The 13,480-nt window shown below is 42.2% G+C and overlaps 1 protein-coding gene across 2 annotated transcripts in view; it reads left to right on the forward strand.

The window, feature by feature from the left end:
• Positions 1-1,897: 1,897 nt before the first annotated feature.
• CCSER2 (coiled-coil serine rich protein 2) overlaps positions 1,898-13,480 on the forward strand; it is a 201,865-nt gene continuing 190,282 nt past the window's right edge. Inside the window, exon 1 of one of the 2 annotated variants that reach the window (XM_075560994.1) lies at positions 1,898-2,120. The gene's annotated coding sequence lies outside the window, so the exon portion shown is untranslated. The remainder of the gene's footprint in view (positions 2,121-13,480) is intronic. The other variant, XM_075560993.1, reaches the window with a different exon arrangement.

Here is a 13,480-nt window from a genome sequence, read left to right on the forward strand (position 1 = left end):
TCATATATATGGAAATGTTTTATTTTTTCCTTTTAAAATTTTACTCACGGAAAGGTACAGTATATACTATAGAATATACTGAGAAGACAAACTTCTGACTAAGTGGCATGAGATACCAAATTGGTCCACAAATTTGACTAAAGATAGATTTACAAATGAAATACCTTGGACATCCCCTTGTAGAAGGGTTGCGGGGAGGAGATGAGCCAGTCAGGGTGCAGGGTGGCAATGATGAAATATACAAGTTTCCTCTAGTTCTTGAATGCTTCCTCCCGTCCCACTATCATGATCCCAATTCTACCTTACAAATCTGGATGAACCAGAGGATGTACCCTGGCACAGATAGGAACTGGAAACAGGGAATCCTGGACAGATGAGCTCCTCAGGACCAGTGGTGAGAGTGGCGATACCGGGAGGGTGTGGGGAAGGTGAGGGAGAAAGGGGGAACAGATAACAAGGTCTACATATAACCTCCTCCCTGGGGGATGGACAGCAGAGAAAGTGGGTGAAGGGAGACAGGATGGTGTAAGATATGCCAAAATAATAATAATTTATAAATTATCAAGGGTTCACGAGTGAGGGGAGAGTGGGGAGGAAGGGGAAAACGATGAGTTCATACAAAGGGCTCAAGTAGAAAGCAAATGTTTTGAGAATGATGGCAACATATGTACAAATGTGCTTTACACAATTGATGCATGCATGGATTGTGACAAGAGTTGTATGAACCCCTGATAAAATGATTAAAAAAATGAAATGCGTTCACAGTTCCCAATTGCTTGTGAAATGTGGCTTTATAAATTACACCTGTCCCCTCATACCAGTGTCCTTTTCTCCCTTTCCTTCTCCCAGGAGATAAACAAACAAACAAACAAACAAACAGAAACAAAAGACCAAATAGTCCTTTGCTACTAGGGGGATTCCAGCTCTCTGGGAGTCGATGGGACAGTGTAGAATTGCTCCATAGGGTTTTTAAAACGGCAAATCTTTAGGGGAGCAGGCAGCCTCATCTTTCTTAGTAGATAGGTTGAGGGGCTGGAACCCAAAGTAGTTAAAAGCGCCACTCAGGAGACAAAAGTAGTTGATTAAAGTGGCCAGTAAGGACTTAGAGAGAGCAGCTTGCCTTCCACAGATGGGAATAGCCCCAGGGCTTTAACATCAGCCTCTTATCTGTGTGGGGACTCAAGGGAGGGGCTGGCCACCAGCGAAGATAGGAGCCTCTGAACTTGCCCGTAGGGTGGGGATGGATGAACCAGAGAAAGCTTGGTTCCTCAACCTCAGGTTAATGGCACCTTAGAGTCGTCCAAATCCGTCTTTGAGCGGCCTTTCCCCAGGATTTCAGCAAGATCCCTGCCGCGGTGGGTGTGGCAGGCGATGGGGTGGTGGTGGTGGTTGGGTGGTGGTGGTGGTGGGGGAGGGCGGTCTCAGGCTTGCTGCGAAGGAGAGCAAGGAACAGAGATGGATTTGAGACACAAATGTGCGTGATATTTAGATCACCAAGAGTTGAATAGGTGTGTGTGTACAGCGATGGGAGGGCTTCATTTTTTTCCCTGATGCTCAGATCTCTGCCAACTTTTTGGGTCTGTAGGTGGAACTGACAGGTTTGAAGGTGGTCAGCAAACAAATACTAACCTGCGGAGTCAGCTGGCGGTGCGGCCAGAAGACAGACAGCGTCCCAGGCCAAGAGCAGAGGTGAGTCACGGGGCAAGGAGGCAAGGTCAGTAAAGGGGCGTGTCTGAGATGGGGGCGGAGCCTGAGGCGGCAGGCTCGAAATCAGCCGTGCGCCGAGGCTGGCGATGGGCGGCGGGGCGGGGCTTGGGCCTGGGCCAACCAGGCAGGCGCCTGCGCGCGAACGGAGGGGCGGGGCTGTGCGCGCGCGCGCGCGCGCGTGCTCCACGGCCCGAAGGCGGAGCCCGGGAGGGCGCCGGCGAGTGGGAGCGCCGTGGCTCCGGATCGCCGCTCCCTTAGGCCGCGGGCAGCGCTGCTGGCAGCTGCGGGTCGGACGGCTGGGATGCGACCGGAGGTTCCTCGGCTCACCTCTCGCCCTTCCATCCTCAGGCCCGCAGGCTGCTGGGGCCCGTAGTTGGGCTGCGGCCCAGCGGAGGCAGCGCGACCTCTGCGGGGTGAGAACTGGCTGGGCGTCGGGGCCGAGGGGGCGGGCGCTGAGGACCGTGTCCTGGGGCGAGGGGCGCGGCCGGGGGCGCGGAGGTCGAGGCCGCGGGGAGGCGGTGGCGGCCGGCGTCCTCCGAGGCGACCCCTGCCTTCGAGCCGAGCCGCGCGGGGCAGAGTCCGAGGGACCCGGGAGGCCGAACGCGCCCGGTCCCCGCCTCCCGGGCGGTGACAGGCGAGCCGGGCCGCGAGGCAGCGCCTTGCTCTGAGGAGAAACGGGGCGAGGCCGCGGGGCGCTGGGATTTCCGAGCCAGGATGCTCGCGAAGCCAGCGCGCGGAAAGTACCGAGGTGCCCAGGCATGGCCTTTTCTGTCTTCTTTCTTTCTTTAATTTTTTTTTAGTGTTGTTCATTGCTAAGCCCAAACAAAGACACACCTTGAACACCTTCCGAGACAGAACTTTCCTGGACCACATGGTTGCCATAGGTACAGATGCTCTCCTCCTCCGCACCCCCCCTTTAGGCATGTTATTTTTGTGAGATTGTTTTTGGTTTGTTTGTATTTAGTGCATCTATTTTGTTAACAGGAGGATAGGAGATTCCTGTAGAAAAACGTTCTCAGCTAGGCTCGAGTTAGAATTTTTCAGTAAGTGCCAATTCATCTCTGAAACTACCCAGCTAATGCAACTTTCAGTTCCTAGACAGGGCCTGAGCAGTCTGGGCAATACTGATCTCTGGACTCCTCGTGGCCCCAGATTGGCATCTTGAGTGTTTCATTCCTATAGGTGAGATAGATTGAGTTGTGAACCTTTTATTGTATTTATTTTACAATTTTCTTTTATTATGAGGAGGATGTCGTCTTGGGAGAGTTGTTCACCTTTTAGAAAGAGCTATTTAAAAAATCATTTTATTAGGGGCTCATACAACTCTTATCATAATCCATGTATGCATCTATTGTGTCAAGCACGTTTGTACATATGTTGCCATCATCATTCGCAAAACACCTGCTTTCTACTTGAGCCCTTGGTATCAGCTCATCATTTTTCCCCTCCCTCCCCGCTCCCTCCTCCCCCTCCCCCCTGAACTCTTGATAATTTATAAATCATTATTATTTTGTCATATCTTACACCATCTGACGTCTCCCTTCACCCACTTCTCCACTGTCCGTCCCCCAGGGAGGAGGTTATATGTAGACCCTGTAATCTGAGGTTATTTTTAAAGGCATTCCTTCCCCCCAGTAGTAAAATATTAATGAGACCTATTGACTGGCAGCTTTTTGGAAGTAGCATTTCTTTTTCGCCTGGTTTTAAAGAGATTTAGTAGTAACAGCACTTCAGCCTTACCAATACTCTTTCTTTGTAAACATCATGAAATGTGTTTTGCTATCTAATCAATATATAATAAGGATTCACACATTTCTAAAGTCAGCCAAGTTCTTCTTAGACCTTTTTATTATTCTTCTCTACTTGTTCCCTGTTTCTTATTTGGTTGTTTTCTTTTGTGTTCCCAACAGCATTGACTTTAAATAGTCTTTGGATAAAAGTACACACTTTCTCCTGAAACATTTTCTTAAAAGTGACCTAGATCAATATTGTATTAATGTGCCATGGTTAGAAGCTGCTAGAAGTCATCCAAAGAGCAGGGCGCTCCTGTTGTAAGTCACCATCCTCCCCTTCCAAACCCCAGACCTTCATTTTGTTTATGTGTTCCTTCTCTTGATCCATCTCCACTGACTAGTCGAAGAGGGGAACTTTTGATTCAGTGTCGAAAAGTCCTTCCATGGCTTTCTGTGTCCTGTGTGGACTGAATTCATAGTTCTTCGCAGTTGTGGGACTTGCCTGCATTTTCAGTTTCATCTTCTACCAGTATATTCTTCCCTTAAGGATAATTGGAGTTTTTTTTGGTAGATGATCTGTTCTTTTATGGCTTTAATTAGCCTTTCCTTTTCCTTAGAATTTTCTTTTTCTCTATCTTTACCTGGTTGACAACTCGGCCTCCAAGACCTAACTGAAATATCACTTATGATCGCTCTAGACACTTCATCCTCCTTGTCTTGACTGATACAGAATTGCCCTATACTACAACCACTAGTATATCGTTCATTCCGCAGTTAGTATTTGTCAGTTGATTGTGTGTGCTCCACCAGATTTTGGGACTGTTTATTTGCAATGTTAGCATAAGTTGTTGTATGGCATAGGTGCTCAAAATTAATTTATTGAATGATTTACTTTTTTTAAGCGTGAGAATATTTTTATTTGCTGGTGGTGGGAGGAATTTTATAATAGCTTCTTAAAATAAACTAGGCATATTGTGTTTTCAATGAAACTTTACAGGTTCTACTTGACAACTGATACATACAGACACAGTGATATTAGTTGTAATTTTTACAGTTGGTCAGCATTTTCTTTAATTGTATTCTGGTCGTTCCATTTCTTATACTCCAGTTTCCCTGCCATTTCATATTTGCTTTAATTATTGACCAGGTCTCATTGGTTTTATAATTGGGCATTATACTCATGGGTACGGCATTATCCTGTGAGTGTAAGCTTTTCTCAGAGATAGAGTGAGTTTCTGTTGAGACCACTGTAGTAAAGCAAGCCGTATGAATTTCTTCATTTCCCCATTTGTGTAAAAAGTTAATATACACACTGTATTTTAGTTTATTATGTGTAATAGTATTATGAAAAAGCTTAAAATATGCAGATTATGAACATGTGACAGACATGCAGTGAATGCATGCTTTTAATAGGAGAAATAGCGCTAACATGTAAGAAATGCAGTCTTTGTGAGATACAGTAATACAAAATGCAACAAAATTAGTTGTTTTGTGTGCCAATTTATTAATTTCTCAGAAAGATAACATCTAGATAGTTTTGGTGTAAGAATTAAAGAGAACAGCAGGATGATACCATCAGCAAGTCCTTTAATCTCAATTGGTTGAGTTAGTCTGGAATTTCGAAGAATTTGAGAATTGTCAAATTCTCTGTTAATTGTGCTGTGTTTTCTTTTATTCTACCAGGGCCCATCTATTGTGGCTCTGATCGGAATGGTAAGTAGTCGTAGCTGGCCACTATTTAGTTTTTCTGCTCTCAGGATAGAGTAGTCTGCACCTTCTGTAGGCTTTTCAGCTGTTGACTAGATTCTTCTCTGAGACTTGGCTTTTTTTTTTCTCTTGTTCCAGACAAGAAGAGACCAATAGTTGTATTTTAGATGGCTACTTTCAAGCTTTTAAGACCCCAGATGCTACTTATCTCAGTAGAATGCTGAGCATGAACTTTGTGAACTCTAGGAATGATTTCGTTCTTGGATATGGTGTTAAGGTCAGCTAATTCTTTGATCGGCCTCTTTTCATTATCTGAAAACTTATAAAAGACGAATTACAAGGTTCTTTTGAATTTCTAAGACTGAATGAAGACCGTTGCTGGTTAGAAATGAAACCGGGTAAGGGAAAACCCAACCATCTTTAAGTGATGAGAATAAGAGGAATGACTAGTAACCGCTGCATCATCGATCCGAACCATCACCTTGCGTGGTGATTTCCCCAGGTAATGCAGAGAGAGTTATAGGGCTCGGATTACAGTCCATGACCATCTGTGTATTTCAGTTTTGCTTCCCAGTATCTTAATTATTACTCTTAATGATGAATTTGTAATCTGGGACAGTATTTGTAGGTTTCAGAATGTGGACTTGAATTAACAGATTATTTGGCTTGATTTCAAAATTTTTATCATTAAAAAAACCAAAGCTAGAAAAGGAAAGTAACATGTCTAAGGCTTCTTAGGGGCAGCTGTTTCGTTCCTCCCGACCTTATTCACGCTAGGTTGCTGTGGGGAAAATGAGAACTTGGGCCAGTTTTCAAGAGGCAGAACAAATTGACCTACCCTTTGTGTAGCTGCTACTTTTAGGGGTGGCATAGTGGATTTCACATTGGGTTACTAACTTCAAGGCTAGCAGTTTGAAACCACCAGCATCTCCAAGGGAGAAAGATAAGGCTTTCTACTCCCATGAAGAGTATAATTCAGTGCCATTAATAATCCTCTTCCTGTTGTGCAACCATTATTGATATCCTTTTCCAAATTCCTCGATGCTTTTTAACCTCAGTGCTTGGGGACCTCTATTTAGATGCCCCCTCTTAAGTGGCTTATGCTCACCATATGGAGAGCCCACATACAATTGAATATATTTTCTTCCTACAAACAAGGTTCTAATGTAATAAGGTTACAGCTGGCTAATAGCATGTCTAAAGTTACATGTATGATTATCCTTTATTGGAGAGTATCCCCTTTGATTACTCCTATGCCATCATTTTTTTGGGGGGTGGGTGGGAAAAAGAAAATAATTTCAAATCTCTGAAAGTCATTTTAGAAATATTTACTTAGTGTAGTGGACCATGTAACCTCCAAAAAGCTTTTTATTGTCCAAATGACATAACAATCGAAGAAATCAGAAACAAGTAAAAGTAAACAAACATATACATTATACATCTAATCAAAGTATATATACAATTAAAAAATTGTTCTAGTGGTGATGCTTGGCTCTACAACAACCACAGGGAGTGTGCTTTTTTAATATCCTTACTTAGCAGGTAAGAAAAGCGACTCCGCTAGTGAAGAGTGGAAGCGGAACTTAACCCAGACAGTCTGCCTGCTTTTCATTGTCCTCTGTTCTACATCTTAGTTTAGCAGAGGGTTCTTTGGTAGTTTTATTTTTTTCTCAGAGAACTGTTTCAAAAGTGCCCACTCACTCCTCACCTTTTGGCGTGCTTAGGTTCCAAAGACCAGATCATTGTATGAACATGCAAAAATGAAGGATGACCACCTCATTATATAACTACCAAATTAAATTATTATGCCAAATTATATCATTACATAACTGCCAAACAATTTAGAATCATGACCCAGCTAGTTGACACATAGCTTAGACTGTCACAATTAGAGCTACTCTTACCATGTTGTTCGTATTGCTGGACAGAAGTCATTACTGCACAAAATAATTGAATAGCAGATTTTTCACTAAGGTTACAAATAATGTAAAGTGCTGGAGGATGTAATCGTAGGTAAGTGAGGAATTACTGCTGTCATTAAGTCAGTTTTGACTCATAGTGATCATATTTTTAGCTGTGTGAAACACTGCCCAGCCCTTGAAAATTTGTTGTAGCTATTGTCAATCCATCTGGTTAAATTTCTTCCTGTTTTTCAATGCCCCTATACTTTTCTAAGCATGATGTCATTCAGGGACTGGTCCCTCCTGGTAACATGTCTAAAGCACTTGAAAAAATGTCTCCCCATCCTTACTACACAGAGCATTCTGCCTGTACGTCCTCCCAGATAGAGATGCTTGTTCTTCTGGTAGCTTTTCGTCTCTTTGAAGCATCTCATTTGGTATTTGTTAATTTCTGGTGCCTTGATTTTTACCCATGAGTTCAGCGCAGCTTGGACTCAATCCTTCAGTACTATCAATTCTCGATCATTTGCTGCCTCCTGAAGTGGCTGGATGTAGACCAGTTCTTATTTGATAAAGTAACTCTGTATTTCTAGTATCTTGTTTTGATGCTTCCTGCATTAAAGATATTTTGTGAGGAGTATGTATCCCGAATTACTTTATTTGCTATACTAGGGAGTTGGACTTTGTTTCTCAGGCATTGGTAAGATATTAGGTGTTTCAAGGTAAGGGAAGGCTGGTATGTTACATGTTTTAGGGAGATGATTTGTGGCAATGTGAGAAATAAATTTGCTCATGATAACAGGGGTTTGAAATACTTATAGAAAATACCAAGGCTGGGATGGTAAGGTGATGTGTTAGCCCGGGTAGACTAGAAAACAAATCCATAGAAACTCATATGTGTATGAGTTAGTTTATTGCGTCAACCTGGCCGATAAACACATGTGGGATTAATTGAAGGGCAGAGGGATAAATGGCTCGGTGAGCCTCGCCTTTCTAGTTCTAGGGTCTCTTGCTTTGTGGTAGTCGCACCAGGGTGTAGCTGCTTTAGCAGTTCCCTGCTTCAGCTTGCAAGGCTGACTTCCTGCAAGACATCCCCAAGGAGAAACCACATGGACCTACCTTGTTGCAGGTCTGGGTGCTGGAACAGCTATGTGGAGACCCCTGCCAGCGCCGAGATGCTTACATGTTCACTGACTCAGCTTTCCTCTTGCAGTCGGCATCGTTGTGTCTGTTTTGTGAGATGAGGAGGACTTTGTGGACTGGTGTTGGACATATGGGTTAATGGGTTAATTTTGGACTTGTGGGTTTGGGCAGCACTGGGTTGGAATGTTTTCTTGATGCACACTTAACCTATATATAAAACTCTCTTATACATGAGTTTCTGTCGATTTGTTTCTCTAAAGTACCCAGACTAACACAATGTATAAGAGAGAGTTTTATATAAAGGGTAATTGTACATTAAGAAAGCATCTCAACCCGGTCCAGTCCTGGTCTATAAGTCCTATATTAGCCCTTATGTCCAATACCAATCTATGAAGTCCTCTTGAGACTCACAAAACACGTGCACTGACGCTGAATGCAGGATGATCACAAGCCAGTGTGTAGAAAGTCTTTGGATCTAGTGGTGTTGTACGCATCTCAGCGCTGGCAGGAGTCTAAGTGGCTTTTCCATTTCCCAGGGCAACATCAGGGGAGGTCCTCAGGGTTGCCTTGCAGGAAGTGAAAAGTCTCTCCCATCTCCAAGGGAAAAAAAAAAACAGATTTCCCAGAATTCTCAGGGGAAAGCCATACCCATACAGGGACCTCATTGGCTCTGATCCGATTGACAGACTAGACTCCACCCCTTCACTCTTAATCCTCAGATTGACAATCGATCATATAACTACCACAAGTGGAGTGGAGATAGAGGATATTATGGAAAGTTACAGAACTGACGAGTTACAAGGAGAGCAGAGCATATCTTCAGTAGATGTTAGTGACAAATGAATATGTATTTACAGTGCTTTGTTATAAATACTTTCATAGCACTGATTTTGATGTACCCAATCTAGTTAAATATCTACTTCCCCTGCTGGTTTGTGACTTTTCAAGGATGGGAACTGAGTAGAAGGCATGCGTAAGTGGATGCAAGAAGAGGACAAGTGACTAAGCAGGTATAAGGAAGAGCAAAAGCGCAGAGTGGGTAGTGGAAGGAGCTGGAGAATGTGACAGCTGGCAGGCATGAGGAGTGGGGAAGCCAGAGCTGACATTTGTTTCACCAAGAGGGGGAACGATCTCGGAGAATGGAGGGATTCCAAGAAAAGGGGAGGGATATCAAGGAGAGGGGTACATTAGCACAGGGTGTGTGTAGAATGCCACTTCTGATTACAAATAGTTGTTGATGATAGTTTGTGCTAATGTGATGTGCAGATGGGCAGTTTGTGCAAAATTATCTTTTCTTTGCTAATGGCTTCGTTTTCCCTACTTATCCTTCTCAGAGTATCCTGTGGTTTCCTGCCTCTTGGTTTCTAACCTTTGCTTGCCTCATGTACTGATGTTGAGGGCATGACTCAGCCAATCAGAACACTCCTTTAAAAAATTAATTTTATTGGGGGCTCATACAACTCTATCACAATCCACATATCAAGCACACATAGCTGGGCTCCATCAGCTTTCTTCACCACATTTGCTTATGCACCCACTTTGTCTTCAGCAGTCGTGTCGGGAAGATGAGCATCATGAAATGACAGTTTAATAGAACAAAGTATTCTTGCTTTGAGGGAGTACTTGAGTGGAGGCTGAATCAGAACACTCCTTTTTAAAGTGAATTGATTATATAATAATATGTTTGGCATAGTTTTTAGCTTTTGCTGAGTTAATTGAGTTTTAATGCCCCAGAGTTATACTTGTATGTAAAGTATGATTGGTTGTTATTGGGAAGCCCTACCCAGCCCAAATCTGCTGGGGAGTCCTTACCAATGTAAAGTTCTACCCTATAATAGGGTAGAACTGCTCTGGGTTTCTAAGGCTGTAAGTGTTCAGGGCAGCAGAATTTCTCCTATGGGGTGACTTGTGGGACTCAGACTTTGAACTGAGCACTGCTCTGTTAGCAGTCAAGTTTTTTAACCCTTATGCAACTGGGGCTCTTTGGGAAGCCAACTGATTGAAAGCTGAATCCATGACATTTGGAGTCTTTTTCTTTTTCCATGTTGTACAATTAGGCTGGATATATAGTTGATTATCTTTGTGTGTTGTTGGTCCCTGATGGTGTACCTCTCTTTAATAATTCAATAAATAAATCCTAGTCCTGTTTCTAAAAGTGCCCTAGGGGCATCATTGTAAATAATTAGGATCTCTGTTTTCTTTGTGCAATTGTATAGTTATACCAAGTGTAGAAGCTCTTTTTAAATTCCCTTGATCAGATTCTAACTTACTTCCTATGTCGGTTTTCTAAATCTAATGTTGGAAAATATATTGTCAATTTCTTCTCCTGCTATTTACCTTACTTTCCAGTTTCTGCTTTCTCTTTGCCACTTTTTATCTGCAGTCATTTTTTTAAAACCTGGTAAGCACAGTGGAAAATGTTTGGGTGTTTACTGTTCCCTTTTCTTTTTTCCTACCCCGGCCACTGCTGAGCATTTCTCTTTGCCATCATCTTTATTCCATATCTACAGTTCTCTTCAGTTCTCTTCGTGGAAAGAAGAGATACAAGATACATTTTAAAATCCTTAACCAAGGAACACTGAATATCTATGGAGAATTTCTCAATTGGTATGGTCTAGACAAGCCCAGGTAACATCTGTGCCTTAGCAGAGTTCTCTTCCCTGGGAGTGTACTTCTCTTTAAAATGCAGTAAATATTTAAATAAATCCCAGCCCTGTTTCTTTGAATTATTCTCTTTGTCTCATCCCGCTCTGACACCAGCATATTGACGTCTTGAGGTTGATATCTGAACCCCTGAATATACAAAGGATACAGGAGACACTAGAAGGTACTTTGAATCATTGTTGTTATTATGTTAATGACATTTGGTTTGCAGCCTGAGTGCTTTGGGGACATTTGAGAGCTTTCTGGGAGCATTATGTTTTGGCACTTAGTGTTAGGTTTGGAATTACAAACTGCTCAGTAGCCCATAGCATAGACAAACAGGAACTACTCAGAGCAGCTATTTAAGTGCCCAGAGTGGGCCTGGGGATATTTTGATTAGAGTTCGTAGACCAGCATTACAGGGAACATTTCTGGTAGTATTTTTTTCATGGGGTGAAGAGGCCATCTCCACTCCCCCTTCTCTTTATTTTTAAAACTTTTATCAAGTTTATTATTAGCATTTCATCTCAAATGAACTCTTATTTATTATTGGTCCCAACTACAATTGTTGATGTGGCTGTTATTATGGCTGCTGTTGAAGTCCACATGTTTCTTGGCCCTGAGCTGTTCGTTCTACATGATAAATACCCGCTGTCATTATCCCGAGTCTTGATTTTCTTTGCTCATGCATTTATCCAGTCAAAGGTACTCTTTAAACACAAATTTCCTGCCTTCAAAGGGCTTCTGTTCCAGTGACAACATACAGAAAATGAACACACAGGTGTTTATGTATAACTATACATATACAAGTATATATATGTATATACAAGTACATACATACATGTACATATTCACAAGTATGTATATAAGTACAAATCATATGTCCACTGTCTTTAGACAAAAGCCATAATAAGGGGGAAAGAGCATGGTTATGTGGGGGGTGTATTGATGTTTTTGACTAAGGTGCCCATGAAAGGCCTCAGTGATGAATGATATTTGAACAGATGCCTGAAAGAAGTAGTAGTGTTATATTTGCAGATATTAGGGGAGAGTTCATTTAAAGAAGATGGAGCAGTGAATGTAAAGGTCCTGTGGATGAAGTCTGTTGGATCTGTTTAAGGAGTAGTAGGGAGCTTGGTGGAGAAATAGAGGTTACAGAGAGGTTGAGTGGAGGTTGGTGATATGATCATATAAAAGGGGCCTCAAAAAACGAGTGGAAAATGCCATTACTTTTTAATTCTACTTTCCTATGATCCGTTTGAAGCTTCATGTAATGTTGTAGCACATTCTATGACTTAGGCTTTTATTCTGAAGGTGGGACACTAGTAAAGTTTCATTTATTTAAAAAATTATGGCAATGGCTACTTTTCTGAAATATACTTTTGTTGTTGAGAATTACTTATACTTACGTCAGCAGTGTCTACATGTAGCGTACAGTGGCAGTGACTACCTGCCTCAAGGTGTGCAACCTCTCTCCCCCTGTTTTTCTCATTGGTCCTCCCTCTGACCATAAACTCAAAGCTCCCTAATGTTCCTGACCTTTCCAACTGCTGTTGCCATTTCAGTCCCATACGGATAGTTGTGAAATGAGCACACTGTTGAAGGCAGGCAGACATTTTTTATTAGTTAAGCTAAACTGTTGCTTGTTTTAAGATTTCATGGGGTATTTTTGGTTTAAGGCTTAAAGATGATCTAGAGGTAGTAGTTCAGGGCTCATCCAACCTTCATGGCTCTAGAAAATATGGACTCATGGGAATTTGATATTCTCTTCTGTGTTCCCCTCCTTTGATCAAGGTTTTTCAATGGAGTTTTTGATCAAAATGATCAGGAATGCTAGCATGCACTTTCTAGTTGTTCTAATCTCAGCAAAGAAAGTAGTTATTCATGGAGAAAATTAGTCACATTTTCTCTACGTATTTCTGACTTTCCTTACTCTGTTCCAGGTGAAAAGAGACCAGTTACTGGATGCCTGCTTGCAAACTTTTAATACCTCATGCACTACTTAGAACAGAGGTGTGAAACATGTCATGCCAACTGAGATGTTTCATGAAACCCTGGGCCTCATCCTCCAAATCTCATGAGATTTTTAGATGTACACAAGCAGTCTCAGTAGCCATTCTTGTCATCTGGCATGCAACTTTTAGGCAATGAGGAGCTTTTATTATTTAAAATAATATGAGGGAACTTAAAAAAGTTTGTGGAAAATAGATTTAAAAGATAATGGATTTTTCCCATGAGCTTTTTGAAGCCCCTTTCAAACAACAAATTATCAATTCATTTTAGAATAACAGCATAGTCATCTTATGAACATGATTTAAGAAAGAGAAAACTCTGCAGACCATCTGGAGGCTCCATCCTTTAAGACCTTCTAGCCAACAGGGTATGCAGACAATTTATGACGATTTTTTCCCTGCCACCACGTGTGGCCCTCCATTCATCTAGTGCTGGAGTTGGTTGAAGTCTGCAGCACTGCATTGTAGAATCTGACTTATTTTCACTAGACTTTCTCAGCAGCCATACAGGGAATAAAGAGAGTGCAGAGAGATGACTTTGCATTGTAGTAATTGGGGTGGATATTAGCAGTAAAGGGGGTGAGAAGACCTTTTATTCTGTGTGTATTTTGAAGGCAGGATCAACAGAATTTGA

This window comes from Tenrec ecaudatus, chromosome 10 (assembly GCF_050624435.1).
Source record: "Tenrec ecaudatus isolate mTenEca1 chromosome 10, mTenEca1.hap1, whole genome shotgun sequence".
NCBI classification, from domain to species: Eukaryota; Metazoa; Chordata; class Mammalia; order Afrosoricida; family Tenrecidae; genus Tenrec; species Tenrec ecaudatus.